The sequence below is a fragment of the Trachemys scripta genome, chromosome 5 (genome assembly GCF_013100865.1).
Source record: "Trachemys scripta elegans isolate TJP31775 chromosome 5, CAS_Tse_1.0, whole genome shotgun sequence".
Taxonomy (NCBI): domain Eukaryota; kingdom Metazoa; phylum Chordata; order Testudines; family Emydidae; genus Trachemys; species Trachemys scripta.
Genome location: NC_048302.1, coordinates 88320337 through 88342643, shown reverse-complemented (window position 1 = coordinate 88342643; position 22307 = coordinate 88320337).

Sequence of the window (22307 nt, the reverse complement as noted above, 5' to 3'; positions counted from 1 at the left end):
GTCTCCACTGTGTTATTGCAGGATTTTAAAATATTTGCTGCTTATATTTTAAAACTTTTGCATGATTTATTTTTATGGATTGTGGTTGTTTGTTTGTTGCATCTAAGTTCTCAAAGTTCTCAACCTTTTTTGGCTGCAACCCAAAATAACAATCACAAAATTGTTCCACAGGTTGGGTTTTGTGCATGGCAAGAAATCCTGGGATGTGGGGAGGTTGGGGGTATTGGAATTGGGGGACTGGCTTTTGAAGTGGAAGGGATGTTGCTGGTGGAATAGAGACTGGCTGATGAAGTGAGGGGGATGGTTCTAGTGTGGCGGGGGCTTGACTGATGGGGTGGGGGCTGTTGGTGATGGAGGAGCTTCTCTTCTCCCTTCTACCGTTGCCTGTCAACTCCAGGCAGGGGTTAAAGTAAGGAAAGATGAGGAAGACTGCAGGTCCCCCTCATTTGGGGTAGCAATGGTGAACTCCATTCTTCCTCCTCCTGTTTCAATCTTCTTTAGCCACTGGCTCCATGGACAGCACATCTTCAAGAGGCTGCTGAGCCTGCTCCACCACAGCCTCTTGAAATGCCACTCCTCCTACCCTGGAGCAGATGATAGTCATGGAACGGTAGGGCTGGAAGGGACCTCGAGAGGTCATCTGGTCCAGACCCATGTGCTGAGGAAGGACCAAGTAAACCTAGACCATCCTTGACAGGTGTTGGTCCATCCTGTACTTAAAAATCTCCAATGATGGTGATCCCACAACCTCCCTTGGTAACCTGTTCCAGAACTTCACCCACATAATTAGGAAGTTTTTCCTAATATCTAACCTAAATCTCCCTTGCTGCAGATTAAGCCCATTACTTCTTGTCCTACCTCCAGTGGACATGGAGAACAACTCATCGTGATCCTCTTTATAATAGCCCTGAATGTATTTGAAGACTGTTATCAGGTCCTCCTCAGTCTTCTTTTCTCAAAGGTCAACATGCTCAGTTTTTTTTAACCTTTCCTCATAGGTCTGTTTTTTTAACGCTTTTATTATTTTTGTTGCTCTCCTCCAGACTCTCTCAGTTTGTCCACATCTTTCTTAAAAGATACACAACACTGGACACAGTACTCCAGCTGAGGACTCACCAGTGACAAGTAGAGTAAAACAATTACTTCCTGTGTCTTACATCCAACACTACTGTTAAAACACCACAGAATATTAGTCTTTTTCACAACTGCATCACATTGTTGATTCGTGTTCAATTTGTGATCCTCTATAACCCACAGATCCTTTTCAGCACTACCTCCACCTAGCCAGTTATTCCCCATTTTGAATTTGTGCATTTGATTTTTCCATCCCAGGTGAAGTGCTTTGCACTTGTCTTTACTGAATTTCATCTTGTTGAATTCAGACCAATTCTCCAGTTTGTCAAGCTCATTTTGAATTCTAATCCTAGCCTTCAAAGTAATAGCAACCCCACCCCATGTGGTGCCATCTGCATATTTTATAAGTACAGTTTCCACTGTATTATCCAAGTCATTAATGAAAATGTTGAATAGTACTGGGCCCAGGATAGACCTCTGTGGGACCCCACTAGATATGTTCTCCCAGTTTGACAGTGAACTATTGATAACTACCCTTTGGGTGTGGTTTTTCAACCAGTTATGCACCCACCTACCATAATTTCATCTCGTTTATGGGATTTCATCTAGTTTAGATTATGGGAATGTCATGTGGGACTGTGTCAAAAACCTTACTAAAATCAAGATATGCTGATGGTGCAAGCAAAGCAGAAGGACGGCAGGATGAGATCTGCTCTGAGACTGGGGTAGGGTGCAAGGCAATGGAGCAACAGCAGCAAGAGGGAGGGAGCAAGTTGGGAGGATCCTGGAGACATCAGGATTGTTCTGCTTCATCCCCCTCACCCCACTGGTTTAAATTCTAAGTACATGCTGAACTGTCACAACCATGCCATGTATGGGGCTGCAGCAGGAGAAGCTGTATTGGAACGCATGAAGATCCATACTCGGAGCAAATTTTACTCTCAGATCCGCATCAGCTCTTGTTGACCCAAAGCCTGGTCCAAATGAAGGCAACTGGAGTTTTGCCACTAATTTCACTGGGATCAGGAGTAGAACCACTATTATTTACATGCCAAGGGGAGTGGGAGGGGGAGGGCACATTTTGCAGACAAATGGAGGCAAGGTTCTATTCTAACTCAAGAAGCTTACAGTCTAGTTCTAGTTACAAGGCAAACAATACAGGAAAAAAGACAGTGAAACCATGAGGGACAAGGGCAATGTTGGCTGGAAAACAGAATAAGGCGGAAATGATTATTGTAGAGAATTTGGAGGGGGTGGGAAGAGCTTCAGATTGGAGACAATCATTAAAATGATCTTTTTCACATTAATGGCTTGAATATTTTCATAATGTTTGTTTAGCTTATAAACCTATCATAAGCAGATGCTGCATTAGCAATGGGGAGTGACTGAGTGGAGACTTGAGGATGGATTTTGATCTCACATACATGGTTGTAAATTAGGTGTAAAATCAATGTAACCAGAGGACAGAATCAGCCCGTAGGGGTGGAATGCTACCTAAAAGAAATGGGTAAGGAGCTCTTGACTTTGGTGTTCTGCTCACTCTACATGTGTGGTGAATACTGCAGTACAGTATCTGAGAGGAGACTTTGTATTTTTATCTTTATTGGTTTTTCAGACTTTAAAAACAGAACAGTCCAGAAGTTCCTTGGAGGTTTTTAAGGCCTGGCTTGACAAAGCCCTGGCTGGGATGATTTAGTTGGGAATTGGTCCTGCTTTGAGCGGGGGGTTGGACTAGATGACCTCTTGAGGTCCCTTCCAACCCTGACATTCTATGATTCTATGACCATATGTGCCACCCCAATTAGTGGTCAGGCCTTAGCCCTTAGTTAAAATGCTTGTCAAAACATTTGCAGATACTTCCTATGTTGTTTCACTGTCTAATGACTACTGTCCTGTGATAGGCTTGCTGCTGCTGTTCCCCTATTCAGACAGTCGGGGCGGGGGGGAGGGGGCGGGAGAGGGGGAGGAGGAGGAGGAGGTAAAGGAAAAAAAATCCCACTTATTTTAACACAGCAAATTCCTCAGAAGTACTGAGTTCTCCCTCAGAGAATAGAATTTTGTCATTAACGTGCATTCAAGACAGTAAGAAAAAATGTTAACACTATATGGCCAATATGTCATTTTCAGTCACTTAAAATGCCAATGTTTGTGAAGCTACTTTCTATAAACATAAAGCTACTTTCTATTCGCCCTCCTTGAGAGTTAGATCTATGGCAACTGTCAAGTTTAAAAAATGAACCCATTTATACATTATTCAAGGACAAAAAAGGGACACACTTTTTTTTCCCACAATCATATTACTCGAAAACTGCTCAAGTGATTTTACTAGGGTGACCAGACAGCAAGTTTGAAAAATCGGGACGGGGGTGGGGGATAATAGGATCCTATATAAGAAAAAGACCCCAAAATCGGGACTGTCCCTATAAAATCGGGACATCTGGTCACCCTAGATTTTACTGAATTGTTCTACATTAACTCAAATTACCTTTGGACTGACTTCAATAGGAGTATTACTTATGTGCTTAAAGTTAAGTACATAGAATCATAGAAATGTGTGGCTGGAAAGGAACACAGGATGTCTCAAGTGCTTTTTTGCATCAGGGTCAGAATGCTAATCACGTTGCTGGATCAAGGAATTGTATTGAGGAATAATTGCAGAAAGTGAATGCTGATATTATAAGCACAAGAATTCACAGAAGAACTATCACTTCAAAAGGTTTTTTTTTTCTTTTTTTTTTTCTCTTAATTAATTGGCCTCTCAGAGTTGGTAAGACAACTCCCACCTGTTTATGCTCTCTGTATGTGTGTATATATATCTCCTCAATATATGTTCCATTCTATATGCATCTGAAGAAGTGGGCTGTAGTCCACGAAAGCTTATGCTCTAATAAATTTGTTAGTCTCTAAGGTGCCACAAGTACTCCTGTTCTTCTTTTTGCGGATACAGACTAACACGGCTGCTACTCTGAAACCTATCAGGATTCTAAGAGTTACATTCATCCAGTCAAGGAACAGAAACATTTTATATGTCTATAGGTCCAATCTCTAATATTAAATACAGCAAACCACTTGAAAATCACCTTCAGACAAAGAATTATTTGCAGAAATTATTAGGCTAATATTTTTAAAAAAAATCAGTATCTGTGTGCCAACAATTTATAAACAGACTAAAAAGCCAAATTCATTTTTTAAAAATCCCTTGTTATAAATTATTCATCCTGCTCTGGTTTTAAGTAACACTGGGCCCAGAAAAAGAACATTGAATTTCATCTTTTTCAAAACTGTCAGGGAGTGAAGTAAGAAGAGAGACAGTAAAGAGAAGAGACCTGGACTGATTAAATATTCACAGAACAAATCCCACAACCACAGAGACTTGAATCTTCGTATGTAGAATACTGCAACTTTTGTGCCCCTGAAATAGCACGTATTTGGTTCTCATGTGACTTAAACTAAATTCACTTAATCAAATTAAATTATTAAATTAGCCTCACTGGCCTGGGAAATGTTCTATTTAAAACCAAAACAACAACTTATAAGCATGGATTTCCCCAAACTTATATCATGTCGTTTTTGAAAAATATCACCTGTACCAAAACACTGAGATCCTGATTTCCTTTTATTGCTGAGTCCTAACTTCCTGAGACCTTTCCCCACAATTACAAAATGCTCTCAGGTCCTTGAGTCTTTCTTTTCTCAGAAGAGACAGAATGGTGCTGCATTCATCCAACGGCAACAGTCCATATCTGTTCCTGCCTGGTGAGAAAGAAACCTTCAAGATTTTGTATAGGCTTATTAGTCACTTAACAAGTTGATATTCTCCAGGCATGCCCCACTGGAATCTCTCATTTATTGTAACTGAGGGAATGCGAGTGATGCTTCTGCATTCAGAGCTAGCTTCACCTGTAGTTCAAGGAGCCAGCACAAGGCCCTTCACACCACGTAAGCCTGTGAGGAGGAATGCAAGAGGAATGGTGGGATGGAAGTGCCTGTGTACTTCCTGTGCACTATGGAAAGTGTCTCTTTGCCAGTCCCTTGTAGACTGATGTGGAAGGTCACATTGGGAGTGGGCCAAGGCAGGCCACGTAAGCGTCCATGGCATCTGTATTAACATGATCCAGTGGCCCCACCAGCTCACGCAGAAGGGCTGTGAGTGCTATTCCAGGCTTTAAGCTGAAATATAGCTGTGAAGTAACTGTGCAGTAGGCCCTGGTTTGGGGGATAGACTCACCACCACCCCCAGTCTGCACTCCATCCCCAGTTACTCAGCATTGCTTGGAGTACAGCTGGATTGGGTTTTGCCTTTCTGAAATATGAAAGTACAAATTAATAAAAATATATAATTTGACTGTCTTACCTTCATGTCATGCCACTTGTAGCTTAACTTCACTTGCTCTCTAACTATTGGGTGTTTGAATGTTTAGTCATTCCCTTTACCAACACTTGCAGGAAAGGGCTATTGTTCCTCTGCTTCCTACTCACTTACAGTAGTTCCTGAATTTCTAGCTGTTGTCCATTTAAAGAAAACATGTCTGAAGAAAGTGATTGGGCTCGATTCATTAATTATGAGGCTTGTAACTTCAGTCAGGATGGATTTGTTCAACTTTTGAACTTGTAGCCCTTTGAAAACGAACCTTTCCATGGCTGGTTTTTAACCCTACATATTTACAAAGGATTTCAATAAATTTTGCCAGAAAAACTATCATTACTCTTCCAACTATCTGTCTTACCAATCAGGGTTTGGAGGGAGAGAACAATATATCTGTTGTATGATATAATGGAGTTTTTGCATTTATCCAACAATATTAATCTAACAGCTTCACAGAAAAGAGCGATATTGGGCCAGAGGTCAAGCTAATAACTAGAACATTTTCCTGGATCAAAGTAACTTTGGACCCAGAGAACACAGTCACCAATCATTGTCCATCAGCCACATAGTCCCTGTTTGTAATGCTGTCTTATACTATCAGTGGGGGTGGGAAGGGAGACACAGTGCATCTTCTCAATATAAATGAGAGAGAGAGTAGATGGATGGAAGGCCGTGAGTCTGGTGTTCAAAAAATTGTGGAGGATTAGCCAGTAGGGAGGGAAAGTCAGGTAAAACTTCAATGAAAACAAATAAAGGGTCCCTCCCAGGCCTAAAAAGCAACTCTTCATAAAAATACATTTCAGTCACACAGCTATTCAATGGGGGAAACATGCACATACCACAGAGATGCAGCTATTTCAGGGTGGTTCCATTAGGGCTGAGTCTCCCCTGCCTGAGAAGGTAGATGGCAGAATTCTTCAAAAAAGGATATGGCACCAACATTCCTGCCTCCTCTACAATTGAAAGAATTGTAAGTATTTGCTAGTTTGCTCCCATCCAGTTTTAGGACAAAGTAACATGTTTTGATGGGTGTTGTCCTGTCTGTTATGCCCTGTGTATACAGAAACCTTGTTTATCTGATTGAGATGGGAGATATGGAATTTATTCAGTTAAATGTAAGAGTTTTGCATGTAAATGCTGCTCATTACAGGGCATGACCTCCATTTAGATAATGGAGGATTTTGGAAAAAAGGGGGTGGTGTACTGTGCAGACTCTTGTAGATATTATCTTCATTATAAACAGTTTGAATCTGAAGCTTCTTTTTTTAATACTGTACATTGCTAGGACCAGCTCAACAAATAAGTGAAACAGAAACCACTAAAAGCTGCTCACTTTTTTGGCAAACCATGTGCACATTAAAGAGTGGTATGTATCAAATTACAGAGAACAATTCATGCAGGCCAGAGCAAAAAGGAACAGATCATATTGCGAAGTGGCCAGTTGTTTATAAGAACTAGTTGCTAATAGCTTTCTATAGAAGTGAAGATGTTGCTGTTGGCTGCCTGGGGCTTGATCACTCAAAGTTCTGAGCACACCAGCCCTTGAATCAGCAATTTACTTAAGCACACCATTGATTTCAAGTATCAGGGGGTAGCCGTGTTAGTCTGTAGCCACAAAAACAACAAGGAGTCCGGTGGCACCTTAAAGACTAACAGATTTATTTGGGCATAAGCTTTCGTGCCCAAATAAATCTGTTAGTCTTTAAAGTGCCACCGGACTCCTTGTTGTTTTTGTGGCTACAGACTAACACGGCTACCCCCTGATACTTGAAATCAATGGTGTGCTTAAGTAAATTGCTGATTCAAGGGCTGGTGTGCTCAGAACTTTGAGTGATCAAGCCCCAGGCAGCCAACAGCAACATCTTCACTTCTATAGAAAGCTATTAGCAACTAGTTCTTATAAACAACTGGCCACTTCGCAATATGATCTGTTCCTTTTTGCTCTGGCCTGCATGAATTGTTCTCTGTAATTTGATACATACCACTCTTTAATGTGCACATGGTTTGCCAAAAAAGTGAGCAGCTTTTAGTGGTTTCTGTTTCACTTATTTGTTGAGCTGGTCCTAGCAATGTACAGNACAAACTAGAGACAGAAATAGATCGGAAGACCTTAAAGACTAACAGATTTATTTGGGCACGAAAGCTTATGCCCAAATAAATCTGTTAGTCTTTAAGGTGCCACCGGACTCCTTGTTGTTTTTATTGACTTCAAGGAGACTTCTTGTGTTCTTAAAATTAAGCACATGCTTAGATGTATTTTGATGGACCTGGGCCAGAGTTCTTAGCATCTTACAGGATCAAGCCTTTGATGCATGATCTTAACAGTCATGTTTATGAACATTTTGTACACACCCATACACACACCCTTCCACTTATTTTGTGAGAGCCCTAAGACCCAGGTACCGACCACTTGTCATTAAAGAATGCATACCACTTTGCACAAGAATAAGGGTGTTAACCTCAGCAACATGGTCAAATTCCAATGCAAATGAATATTTTCCTACTGCTTAGAACTCCCCCTGCAGTTTTAGCTGAATATAGTATTCTTCACTTCCTGTTCGATTGTTCCTGTGTCCTTTCAAACTGCTGGAATAAGCCACTTTTTCATCAAAACATACACCACATAGTTGGGTTTTAATAAACTTTTTAATACTTTATCTTAAAACACTGTGTGAAAAATGTGGCTGCTCTATGTTGCTGGGTGCTATTTTAGATTGCATGTTCTATGTTTGTGTTGTAATGACACAGGCTGGACTAAGACATTATAACCCTGGAAGAAATACAAGGTGAACCTGTAATGAGGTTATTCCAGCAAGCAAAGAGTTTAGTATATAAATTCAATTAACATGGTTAATATTTCTTATGGTACAAGTTTTATTGTTATGAATTTGGGCCCACCATTCTTTGGATTAAATCTAGATCATATTCAGCAAGAAAAGAAAATCAGGTTGCCAGCTTGATGGGACATTTACTGTACATTACAGCCCCATCTTCAACTCCTTTCAGCGCACAAAAGTATATGCTTGTTTGTTCTTACATGTGTCTGTCAGAAAACTGGTTCCTAAATGCTTTATAGAGTTAGCTAACATGAGACATCATATTGGCATAAAAACATGAGCCAATTCATCAGCTTGTCTACATGGACTGTAGCTTCACTGACAGTGACGACAATGGAGCTATGACCAATCCAGATGAGTTGAGAATCTGGACTATTTTTAACAACTAAATTAAAGCATTCAATCATATGGAGAACAGCAGAGTGTGTGAGAAAGGAAATGTAAATGGCATAGAGAGAAAAGCTATATTTTAAAATCAGGGTTATGGGCCAGATCCTGAGCAAGGTAAATTGAAGCCAATGGAGCTAAGGCCATTTACACCAGCTAAAGATCTGGGCTGTTGAGTAGAAGTTATCAATTCATCCCACTACAGTAAATCTGTAATTAGAAGTCAGAGGGCCTGATTCTTCTCTTATACCAGCATAACTCTACTAATGTCAACAGAGTTACACTCGTTCACACTGAGAAGGAAATCTGGCCCAGAGATTCAAAATGCTTAGTTATGAAAAGACTATAGCAGGTCCCCTTGTGACGCTTTCTATTTACAGACGATGTAATGGCATTTACAATGGGAAGTGCTGCACCAGTCAATCCCAAGCCAGTGTTAGAAATAAGGCAGGCAGAATTAACAATATAAAGCATGTTTCATTTCCTGGGTGTTTTGTTATCTGTACCCTTCTTGGTCTTCTGATCTACGGTTGAGTGGGTCAGGAAGTGGTATAAAGAGACCCCTTTTGTTCCATGTGGAAATTTTCTAATTATAGGGCTGCATTGACAGTTTTCCACTCTTGTCATGACACTTCACACCGTTTATGTAACTTAACCAGCAAAAAGAAAAAAAACACCTCTCAAAATCAGTTAAATAATGAGGAACAAAATGCATTCTTTTATCTTTCTGTCAAGTGAGGCACAGTCTATTATCTGCTACAGTCTGCGGCTGGAATCACCGTCTCCCCGAGGCCAGAGTTTTACAGGCTGATTAGTCTATAACTTCCTGCAGTAAACCACCATCAAGAGCCAAACATTAAAGGGAAAAATAGATTCAAGGACAGGCTTTAAACTCCAGCATTAACATTTATAGCTTTTACTGTATCACACAGACGCTGGCTTTACATATAGATATAGATGTTAATTTTCAAAGGTGCTGAGCAATTCTACCTCCCATTGACTTTAACTGGCTTCGTGGATGCTCAGCAGCTCAGGCAATATGTGTAGCAGAGAGAGTGACAGGAGTAGGAGAAAACCACTGTAGATTACTGTGGTGCTGTGAAGCCTGGTTTACTTTGACTGAGAGCTTTAGTTAAAGAATTTTCAGTCTCAATGTAAAAAAGGGGTTGCATAAATCCAGGGCTAGGTGGAAGCAGTGGACTCATTTAATACTCTAGCTCAGTGGTTCCCAAACTTGTTCCGCCACTTGCGCAGGGAAAGCCCCTGGCGGGCCAGGCCAGTCTGTTTACCTGCCGCATCCGCCGGTTTGGCCGATCGCGGCTCCCTGTGGCCGCGGTTCGCTGCTCCAGGCCAATGGGAGCTGCTGGAAGTGGCAGCCAGCACATCTGTTGGCCTGTGCCGCTTCCTGCAGCCCCCATTGGCCTGGAGCAGCAAACTGAGGCCACTGGGAGCCACGATCAGCCAAACCTGCGGATGCAGCAGGTAAACAAATCGGCCCGGCCCGCCAGGGGCTTTCCCTGCACAAGTGGCGGAACAAGTTTGGGAACAACTGGTCTAGCTGTTTGACTTAGGAATCAACCTGGTCTCAAACCCTAGTTTTGGTCTCAGTGATGCTGCAACTCGTGATCTCCTTTATGATCCTGACCGTGAAAGTGCTCCCATGCTGCTGGGAAGGTTTATCAAAGAATATTAAGTAAATGTCCATGGTTTATATTGGTTTACATTTTCAAGGGTACCCTCAAAAGGAAACAGGCTAGAAATTTACAGTGAAAGCTGAGATTCAATTTTGTCTCTAGTTCAATCAAATCAGGGATGGCCCAATGGCATTGGCTTTGCAGCCCCTGAACACAAGCTCTGCACTTATGCTGTCACAAATTGGGACCCTCCCTGGGCAGAGAGGTACACCACCTGTACAAGCCTTATTTACATTATTTTACCAATGAGGATTATAGGTTTTTCTATATTAAAGCAAGAAGGAAGTAGGCTGGTTCCAGATGGGTCCTACCTTCAACAAACAGATGGCTCCAAAGCTCAAGTCTCCCTAGAGAAGCAGCATCATTCAACAAGAAATGAACTTGCTACTGGAAATTCTTTTTATAAAGCTACTTTGGTTTCCCAATAAGATTAAAAGCTTTCTTCCATACAAAAATGTTTCTCATCAAATATGGGCTTGTTTTTAGAAATATGTTATGAACTTTCTCACTTGGAGAAAATATAAATGTGCTAGATGAGTAATTTTCAACCTTTTTTCATTTGTGGACCCCTAAAAAATTTTAAATGGAAATGTGGATTTCCTTTGGAATTCTTAGACATATTCTGCGGACTCCCAGGGGTTCACAAACCACAGGTTGAAAACTATTGTACTAGAAGCCTAGGTAACTGAATTCTATATTATACAAATCATATTTAATTGAATAAAGGCTTCATGAAATTGTTCTCATTGGAGTAATTTATTATTTGAAGAGATTATATTAGCTAGACAGTGACTTACTGCATGTAGTACTGCTCTAAAATACTTTCCTTTGTGTGGCCACTAAGTGGCAGGCTATTATGATATAGCCGCTTCTCGGCTCTCTGTGAGCTGAGGGGTGAAAACATTATTCTCGGGAGTATTATGCTGCAATGGTAGCTGCAGCATAGTTAAGGTTGCATTAAGGAATTCAGTTTTAACAGGAGTTTTACACATTTATTTGGTCAAAATCTCACTAGAACAGCAAAAACCAAAATATAGAATATACACTTTGAGCACTACTTGTCTTTTTCATGATGGCTTGATGAAAAACGGATTGATACAAAAAAATAAGAGTTCAAAAATCACTACTTCTGCCACATTTTTCAGTGGATTGTCTCATTTTATTTTGTACTTTTTGCAAGAAATCTCAGACACTCTGAGACCTGTTCTCTGGATTTATTGTTGCTCTTCGTCAGCTGATTCCTGGAATATCAGTGCTTCATATAGAATAGAGTGTTTGCCTACAGGGCATTTTCCAACTCTTTAATCTATAATGGAAAATGTATGTGCCATGGCGAACCTGTCAAATTTTAAATTGGTAACAAATCTATTTTGAGATACAAATTGTAACAATTTTGGGGTTTGTTAAATAACAAACCAGTGAACAAGAAAGGAATAAAACTTTAATAAAACAAACTGGAGAGCATCTCCGGTGAACTGCTGCACCCAACGATGTGGTGTTCCCAACCCCCACTTCCAAGGCCCTATGTTCATAATTCTATCCCTTATGATGGAGCACCTCTTGTGACATTATTGATATAATCTGGGACCATACAGAACATGGTTGCAACCAAAGTCCTGTAGTGGCACCAAATCTTGTATAAAGGGGGTCAAATGAGGTGTCTAAGACAAGGTTATGGTTTGCTTGTTATAATTATGCTGTCTATATGTGTGTATCAATTTTGTAGTTGAAGTTATGAATATTGGCTCTATACTGTCTGTATTTCAAACTTATGCTATGCTTCTGGGAGACATCCCAGACAAGTTGGTGTTAGCTCTGCCTAGCCTGCTTGATGGCCCAGTAAGGACCATCAGCTATACAATTGACCCATGGAGAGAAGGCAGATACGCCTTGTAACTCAGCAAGGTATGCAGGAACTTGCCCATGTGACTCCAGACTCCATTTTGCTGTAATTTTCCACAGTAAGAACAAAGAGGTGTTCTTACACCTGGAAAAGACTATGAAAGGCTGATGCCTCTCCTCCATCTTGTCTTCAATCCTGCTTCTTACCTCTGGAGGGGCTTTGCTTCGAATGGAAGCTCTACACAAAAGACTGATGACCCAACCCAGCTGTGGATGTACTCCAGAGACTTGATTTTAAACCTGCAGTTTATTTCATCACTGCTACAAGCCTGAACCAAGAACTTTGCCATTACTGTATGTAATTGATTCCATTTAACCAATTCTAACTCTCATCTCTATCTTTTTCCTTTTATGAATAAACCTTTAGATTTTAGATTCTAAAGGATTGGCAACAGCGTGATTTGTGGGTAAAATCTGATTTGTATATTGACCTGGGTCTGGGGCTTGGTCCTTTGGGATCGAGAGAACCTTTTTTCTTTTAATGGGGTATTGGTTTTCATAACCATTCCTCTCTATAACAAGTGGCACTGGTGGTGATACTGGGAAACTGGAGTGTCTAAGGGAATTGCTTGTGTGACTTGTGATTAGCCAGTGGGGTAAAACCAAAGTCTTCTTTGTCTGGCTGGTTTGGTTTGCCTTAGAGGTGGAAAAACCCCAGCCTGGGGCTGTAACTGCCCTGTTTTAAGCGATTTGTCCTGAATTGGCACTCTCAGTTGGGTCTCGCCAGAACCGCATCGTTACACCTCTAAATTATAATCTTCTATAAACATATCTCTACATCTTCCCTCTTAAAGAAAAACAAATTAACTCTTATACATATCTATCTATCTATCTATCTATCTATCTATCTATCTATCTATCTATCTATCTATCTATCTATATAAACAGCTAACAAGTATCTAATAACACATGCATTAAATTCTCAACCATGTGGTACATTTCCATAAACCCAGTGTGTCAACTACCTAGAGAGGAGAGGTTACCAGTACATCACCCTCGAGTGAGTCTTTACCATTCACTTTTCTCAAATACCCCTTCTCCAGGCAGGTTAGCAAGTCTCTATGAGTCTTTCAGGATGTTTAATCTCACACTCTGATCTTCTCATATCAGCCTTTCATTGGAGTCTGAGTTGTTCTCTTGTTCCTTGACAGTTTCTCCTTTGTGCGTTGATGATAAAGGAGCAGTTGATGGAAAATGCCAGAGTTCACATCTACTGTCAATGTGTTGGAACTTTCTGGGATTACTCATAGAGCCCTTCAATTACATCAAAATGTGTCCCCCGGGTCTGTCTGGACTACAGAAGATCTTGGATGTAGCTGTTCTTTGGCTCCAAGTATTAGAGGTGTGATTCCTCAGGCACACAGTATCACCGGGGTTAAGAGATCACGGACCCTTTTGTCAAAATAATATTTCTGCTTCTACTTCTTATTTTCTTTCATCTTCCGTATGGTTTCATTGTTATGAGATTTTAGTAGGTTATCAGTAACTGGTAAATTAGATCTGATCTTTCTTCCCATTAACAGCTGAGTTGGAGAAAAGCCATTGTTCAGGGGTGTACTTTGGTAAACCAGTAATGCTTTATACAAATCACCCTCACTGTCAGAAGTCTTTTTCATAAGGGTCTTTACTGTCTGTAAAGACCTTTCCCCAAGTCTATTTGATTGGGAATTTTCATCACTAAACATCAAATCCAAATTACCCCTAAATCTATGGCAAATTGCCTAAAATCTGCACTAAAATTGCAGCCAATTGTCGTTCAAAATTTCACCTGAAATTCCATGTCTGGAGAAGATTCCCTTCATGCCGGTTATCACTGACTTACTATTAGTACTGTGCAGTGTGTAAATTTCTAGATACAAAGAATAATAATCTGTGATTATTAAATAATCATTTGATTGCCAGGTAAATAAGTCACTGCCGACCTTCTCGTAAGGCCTTTGTGGAACTGGATGCACTTGACTTTTCTGCATTTGGGATCTGCAGCATTCTGCAAATTGATTATTTTCCCCACATTTATGATAGAGTTTTCCAAAGACAACACACTGTTTGGGGCCATGCTGTGATCCACACCTTCCACATGACCATCTGTACCCAGTCTTCCCACTAGCGTGGTTTTCATAGTGAGTGGTTCAACTCTTTGATTTGACCTATTCTGGCTATATTCTTTTGTACTCAGTACCTGGACCCCTTCTGGTGAATTCAGCTCTTTGGCTTCTGCCTTTACAGTTTCTGCTGCCCTGATATTTGGAAAGCTTCGTGGAGCAGTCTTTCTCTTAACACATTGTCTTTAATGCCATAAATAATTCTATCTCTGACCAGAGATTCTGTCAGCTCATCAAAGTCACAGGTTTTACTGAGTTTCCTTAATTCTGTGACATACTGCTCTATGATGTCATCAGTTTTTTGCATGCATATAAAAAAGTGTGTCTCTCAAAGGTTTCATTCCTTTTTGGCATGCAGTGTTCCTCAATTTAGTCAGTATTTTACTTAACTTCATGTTTTCACCTTCTTCAAACTTAAAGGGTTTTATAAATATCCAATGCTTCCTCCCCAACAACATGCAAAAAGATTGATGATTTCACTTTATCATTTTTCTCTTCTGCCCCTATGGCTGCTAAATACAATTCAAATCTCTGTCTGAATTCTTTCCAGCTCTCTGCAACTTTGCCTGACAATTGCAGACTGGATGGAGGTTGCAACACATCAATTTTTGGCTTTTGTTCCCCCTTCTTAAGTTTGTCAAGTTACTATTGTGCTCCCCAGATACATGCAAAAGCCTCTGCCTGGTGCCATGGGCGGCGGGTGAACTGCTGGCTCAGGGAGGCTAGTCCCGCATCCTCGCCCCTTCCACCCAAGGCCCCGCCCCTTCCACGTCCCCCACCAGAGTCCAGAGCTCCCCCACTGCAGCCGCTGGCCCCTGTCCCAGCCCCAGAGCACCCCCAGTCCCCTCCCCAGCCCCAGAGCACCCTCAGCCCCAGAGCACCCATAGCCTCCCTCAGCCTATGATACCCGCCACCCATGCCTGGTGCTCACATTTCCCAAAGGGCCATTACATTACTCTGTCTCCACTTTCAGTTGCAAATACAAGAGTTAACTTCAAAATGACTACAGTTACCTTCTCATTCAGAATTTCTGACACCATGTAAGGATCTTGGGGTTCATTAAATAACAAGCCAGTGAATGAGAAAGGAATGAAAGTTTAATAAAACAAACTGGAGAGCATCTTTGCTGAGCTGGTGCACCGAATCATGTGGTGTTCCCACCCCGCATCTCCACAGCACATCTCCAAATTCCTGTGTTCATAATACTGTCCCTTATGAGGGAGTGTCTCTAAATTATAATTTTCTACAAACATATCTCTTCTATCCATCTATCTAGGTTCTTATATTGGTGTCTATCAACATGGTATTTGAGAATCTTTTACTCCACAGCACTCCATTTTAATAAAACCCATTCATCTATGCACTATATTCAATTCAAACTAAAAATAGCAAACATTTTCTGGAGAGAAATCCCTGATTCCCCAGCCCCAGGAGCTCATATCTTTTGCATTTTGTGTAAACTGATTTTGTGCATGCTTGGGTCTGACAATGGGAACTATGTAGAGTCTTTTTTTTTTAGATTATTTTTAAGCCCAGGAGGAAGAACTTAACTACAGAGGATTCTATATTTAGAAAGCTTTCCTTTTGTATGCAGCTAAGTGCATTTCAACATTCCTTGGGTGTCAATCATATACAAGACAAGTAAAAAAAGCATATCCCTCTTGAAAATGATTCCAAAGTCAGAAGGAAGGTATTATCCTTAGAGAGATTGGAAAATTACAGAGGTGCGAAAGTTGTATAATATCCATCATGTCCCGTGTTGAGCAGTCCCCATTGTGTGGTGCTTGCGCAACTCTCATTGTAAATTTGTTAGTCTCTAAGGTGCCACAAGTACTCCTGTTCTTCTTTTTGCGGATACAGACTAACACGGCTGCTACTCTGAAAACTCTCATTGTAAATCCCTTGTTTACTATTCCCATGCTGGTAAATGGCTGGTGATGATCGTTCAATGCCCACCTGGATATGGGTCACCTCATTTGTCGTTGTCACTGGAGAACTAGCATTAGAGACTCTCAAACTTACAACATATTTCAGGAACAACCATATAGCAAAATTTCATAACTTCATACATGCTAACGATATACATATTTTGATAAAACAATGGGTTTCAGCAGATCATGACCTTTCATATGACATCTTACCTGGCATGCTTTATATCATACTTATATGACAGAGGTGAATAATGGGGTTCCAGGGTGCTGCTTTGAGGTACAGAGTGTCTCCTCAGTCATGCCTGTTATGCCTGGGGACCAGGCCAGGGTGGTTAGAAGCAGCTATATCAGCCCTATGCCACTTGAGGATTAATCTAGGCTGAGGAAATCTCCATCTGGTTGGTCACACCAACTTTAAGGCTACTTTGCACCACAGGAGCAGTGTATAGCCATCTTAACAAGGCCCAGGATCTAGCCCTTGATTTGTAGAAATGTGTCTGAATGAAGATCCTTCTGTGTGGGTTCCAGAGTTGCTCACTACTTCCTTGAAAATACAAAAGACTGCCTTAAACATATATGCTATGGTAAGACGGAAGATGTTACATTCAACAGCAATATTAACTCAAAGAAGGTTTTGCTCCCAGACGACCCAGGTGGTCTTTCTGATGGATCAACAGCACAGCTCCCTTTTGTGTCATTTTTGGTCTCCTGTCCAGGGGCTAAGTTTTCAAAAATATGTGCCTAAGTTGTATGCACAAAACATAAAACTGCATGAGCCACGCTGATAATTGCATAAACTGTTTGCAAAGGGGAAATAGTAAGGTGCATGCAGTTATCCAAAATGCACAGGTGCATGTTTTGCATTTGCAACTTGATGTATAACAGTATATTTGAATTCAGATAAAATATGAAATTGCAAAAATACTGGAGCATGATGTGTTCATACAGCGGGGAGCAACTAGGTATTTGTTACTGGATGGAGAAGAGAGACATTCTGCCTTAGAATTACTGCAACTAGGCACTGTACAAATAAATAATAGAATCCCTCTCCCTGTCCATCTTGAACAGTACATTAATAATAGCCCTAATAGGAGAAAGTTTACTGGATTTTGCCCAGCTGAGATAAATTTGCTCTGGGCACTAAAAAACAAGTGGATTAGCTGGAGTATGAGAGGATCCAGAAACTGACACTTACGGGCACAGCATTGTCAAGTGCAATTTTTATAAACTCATAACCGGACTCATGCTCAACGCCAGCATGTGTGCATGTGCGTGTGTGTATATATACATACATGCACAAACAACCACACAATATGACTTATGAATACAAAAAAAAAAAAGCGTGCACCATAGAACAAAATATTGATTGGCACTTATCACTGACCTAAGGTGATTATCAAAATATTGCTCATAAATGAAGAGGGCTTTATAATACTGATTCAATTAATTTTTCCCAGGTTAAACCTTTACAACTTACTGCAGAACAGTATGAAAAGGAGAGAGTGACAATGCAAAAGCTTTTAAAGGAAGTGAGGAGGGTGAACCTGAAGGGCTTAAGGGCTTCCTTGGAATTTAAAGTTGTCACAATGAAATGTACACCTCACCAAGGAGATGGGGAGTGTGAAAGTGAAAATCCTCCTATATGGATTCCAGAGGTGTTTACTACTTCCTTGACAATACATCAGATTCCCTGCTGTGGTAAGATGCTAATTCTGTAAGAGAGCCATCTTGATTTCTGTAATAATTATTTGGCATAGATTGAGAGTGCTGAATGGTCTGGACTTCCAGAAAGACTGAGCAAGTTCTAATGATCAAACCAAGCCATGGCATCATCATTTTATTATTGGTTAGCCCAGTGAAGAATGCTGTAATCTGTTTGATTCTTTTTAGAGTTATGATGGTTCCCCCACCTCCATCCCAGGGATACAGTTCATGACTGGAGTCCGGGCAAAGAATTTGTAAGCCAGATTTAGCCGTGACGTAAAAGGAGGTGTAAGCTTCATGTTGGTAACTAGGTGTGATGGAATGTAAGGTCGTGTAAACTACTAGTGGGTTGCAGGAAAGGCATGTAACAGGTAGGTGCAAGAGGACAAGGATGAAGTAAGCCTTTATGCTATCGTGAGGTCAGGCTACCACTGAAGACAAAAAAGTTGCACTAGGAGCATGGGCGGTGGGTATCGCAGGCAAGGGGAGGTTAAACCTCCCAAAACAGCCAGGTATGGCCCCACCCACACTCCACTACGAGGCCCCCTCCTGCTTCCCGCTCTTTCCCCATGGCCCCAGCCCAGTCTGCTCCTCTTCCCTGAAGCGGGCGGGGGCTGGGGCTAAGGTGGGCCAGCTGGCGGGCCAGCTACAGTGCAGGGCTCGGGGCTCTGGCGGGGGAAGGGGGTGTAAGGGTTGAGGGAGGGGCAGGGCCCCGGGCAGAAGGGGAGGGGGCAGGGACTAATGTCCCCAAATGAGTGATTCACATGCCACCCTTGACTAGGAGATAATTTGGCCCAAGATATAGAACTGATAAATGTAACTCATGGAATGGTTAACGTAAAGTTACCTAAGGACAGGCTTCTGGCAGAGGTAACAGTACTAGCAGTTATTCAATTAGTACTTCATAAATTTTACTTGCATTTTAAACAGGAAAATGACTTTTGGTCTATGACTGCAATGCACATACAAACACATTATAGGACGAGATCCTGAGTCGAAGCTGTTAACAAAAGGGAAGCAGTTGCTTACAATGGGATCAGAGGCCTTCTCCACGAAGCCCCAGTTTGCCTTTGGCTCAATAAGAGCAGGATCAAACCCCGCATTTCCTGTTATACTGACTGTCCCTTTGTTGCCAAAAATGACTGGAAACTAGAGCAAACTGTTTTGCAGCTCTGTTAGCTGCCAAACAGGCCCTTTTGGGATGTGCAGACCCTCAAGCTTTGGCTGCAAACACTAACTCTTGATAAATAATGTATATAATAATGAACTATACAATTAGTCTTGCCACCTCCTGTCTTAAAAACTCCAACCTGGAGAGTATCCCTGAAAATACTGAACAAAATACTGCTCCCACTCTAATAGAAGATCACCTCAATGAAGCCTCTGAATTTTGACAATGCCTTGGTTCCTAAATCAGATTTCACTCTATTTAGTCTTTATATTCGGATATCAAGCCATCCTTGTTCAAAGTACCATATGAACATATCCTAATTCATCCTCATATCACCCTCTTGAGGCAGGAAAGTTCCCAGCTCTGTATCATTGTTAGAACCTGAACAATTTGAAGTTTAGAAAAAAAATCTGTGAAATTTCACAGAATATTTTCTATTTTTCCATTGGCTCTAAACATTATCATCCCCACAATCTCTTGGCCCATCATCCCCACAACCTCTTGGCCCATATATAGAGAGTAATCAAATTAGTGATGGGGTTCCCAGACTTTGTGGAAGAGCCTTTAGTAAGCTGTTTTGTATGTAAAAGATAAAATACTTTGCTTCTGTTAGTCCTGTGACAGACTCATCATTCAGGCTGTCACCATTGGATACTTTTAAGAGTACTTTCTAGCACTGAAGGATATAAAAATGTTCTCATGGAATGCTACAGTGGAATGTGCCTTTGAAACACTTCAGCTTGTGTGAATCAGCAGAGCTCCATTGACTTCAATTGAGCTCCACTCATTTACATAATTTGGGTGTTAAAACTGTGGGAAAGGCTGTGTGCCTCTAGGTGAGGGATGTGGAATGATATATTACAGCTGTAATCTGAGAAACAATTAAATCCAGCTCAGGTGTCAGAAGTGGCCTGTGATTTGATGTCTACAGTTATCAAACTGATGACAAGTTAAGGCTGTAAGATCCAACGCTAAAAATACCTCTCTGGCTTTTGTGGTTCCACACAGTATGATTTGGAAATGTGCTGATGAAACCATGCTTGATGAAATCCTTCCGGTCTTCTAAGGTGGAATCAATTAGCATTAAAGTTGTATACTTAACAGAAAAAACCTTACCAAAAAACACCCTAAAAGAAAGGTATCTCTCAGGTTGTTTGCTCATATGGAGTGTATTAGTTACACAAACACAGGGAGAAAAGATAGTATTACAGGTGAAATCCTACCATTCTTCCAATGAAAGTGAATTTGTTTCCCTTCCTGTTTTTTCTACTTACTCTTAAATACTTGACCATTGTTACACTTCAGCATGTATTCTGGTTGGACTCCAGTTTTCTCCCTCCCATTAGGCATAGTACATTTTGTATCTTTGATACTGTTTTTAACTTTAAAAAAAATTGCTGCTGCAGACAGTACTTTGGCTTGTTCTGACAGCCACATCCAAGGGAAGCCCTCTTTGACCCTGAAACCAAAGCTACTTCGTGGGCCAGCGAGTAAAATTAAACTTTTAGAGATCAAGTCAAAAGTGCACTTTCTGAAAGAAAAACATGCTTTTTAAAAAGTTGTTTCTTCCAATGACCTTTGACCTTCCTATTTACACTTTTCCTAGGTTTTTTTTTCAGGGCCAAAAAAACAAAAAAAGCAACTTGAGCCTAATAAGAGAGCAGTGTTACTAGATCTGAAAGAGTAAAGCTGTGTTCAGTTCTGAGAACATGAATCTTCAGAGAGGGCAGATGTGCTTTACATAGAAAAGAGCACACCCTGGAGAGGGAATATTCATGTTCTTGCAATAGCACAGCAAGGTGAGAAATTCTCCTCTCCCTGCAACTTGATCTTGTGATGAGCTGGTAACTGTGATCAAATAAAAAAATAGTAAATCTCTGGGGTCAGTTTCCTTTTCCTCCCCCCAAACACCAAAGTAAACCCTCCACAGGTGTTGAGGCCCATCTATGGGGATGGGGAGGGGACAGCAGTGGAATGAGGGGCATGGATATGTTTCATGAACCATTTCTCCCCTGAGGGGTTCTGCACCAAAGTTGATGCAGATGAAGTTGGTGTTAGCTCTAATGTGCTCCTCCTCTTCCAGCCCAGAATGGAATCCAGGGGAAAGTGGAGGCTGCAGAATCAAGAGGTGGCCTAGGGGTTAGTACTGAGGAATGCAGTCCATTCTCTTTAGCCTGAGTCGTGCCAACTTCCTAAAGGCCAAACAGGGCCACCCAGAGGATTCAGGGGGCCTGGGGCAAAGCGATTTCGGGGGCTCCTTCCATAAAAAAAAGTTGCAATACTATAGAATACTATATTCTATCCCCACTTGCCCCCCACTCTGGGCAGCCCTGAGGCCAAAAGGCCACAATCAATACTTTGGGGCAGACTCTACCCTGTTCTGGTCCAGTCATACTGCTCAGATGGTGCAAATGGTCAGATACTACTTGCAAACTGCCAACGGATCAGAAACACTACCTCCTAGAGTAGGGGAGTTCCCAATTGGCATGTAGTTGGCATAGTCAGCTCCAGCATCTCCCTCTCTGCATCTGTAGGGCAGAGGGTTTGTCTGAGCTGGGAAGGGGCATGCTTGGAGCCAGGGCCGGCTCTGGCTTTTGGGCTGCCCCAAGCAAAAAAAAAAAAAAAAACAGGGCGGCCAGAATGGCAAAGAAAAAAAAAAAAAAACCTGCGGGAGGCCGGAGCGCGGGTGCAGGGGGACCGGCTAGCGGGGGGAGGGAGCAGGCAGGAGAGAGAGAGAAGGGGGGCAGCCAGGGCTACAGTGGGGCGCTGCTGGGAGGGCTCCACTCCGGTCGGCAGGGAGGGAAGGACGAGGACTGCCCTGCCGGGCTTGCTGCAGGGCGCTCCCATCCTCCGCGCCGCCGCCCCCTACAGGGCGTCCGGAGCGGAACCAAAAAAAAAAGCGGCCGTGCCGCCCTAAGATTGGGCAGAATGCCGCCTCATTCAATCTGCCGCCCCAAGCACCAGCTTGCTCGGCTGGTGCCTGGAGCCGGCCCCTGCTTGGAGCACACTACAGGTGCCAAAGGAGTTAAGTCGGCTTGGGGACAGTGTCATAATTTATTATCTATTATTTATATTACTGTAGCACCTGGGAGCTCCACTCATGGACCAGGACCCTGATGTGCTCAGCACTGTACTAACA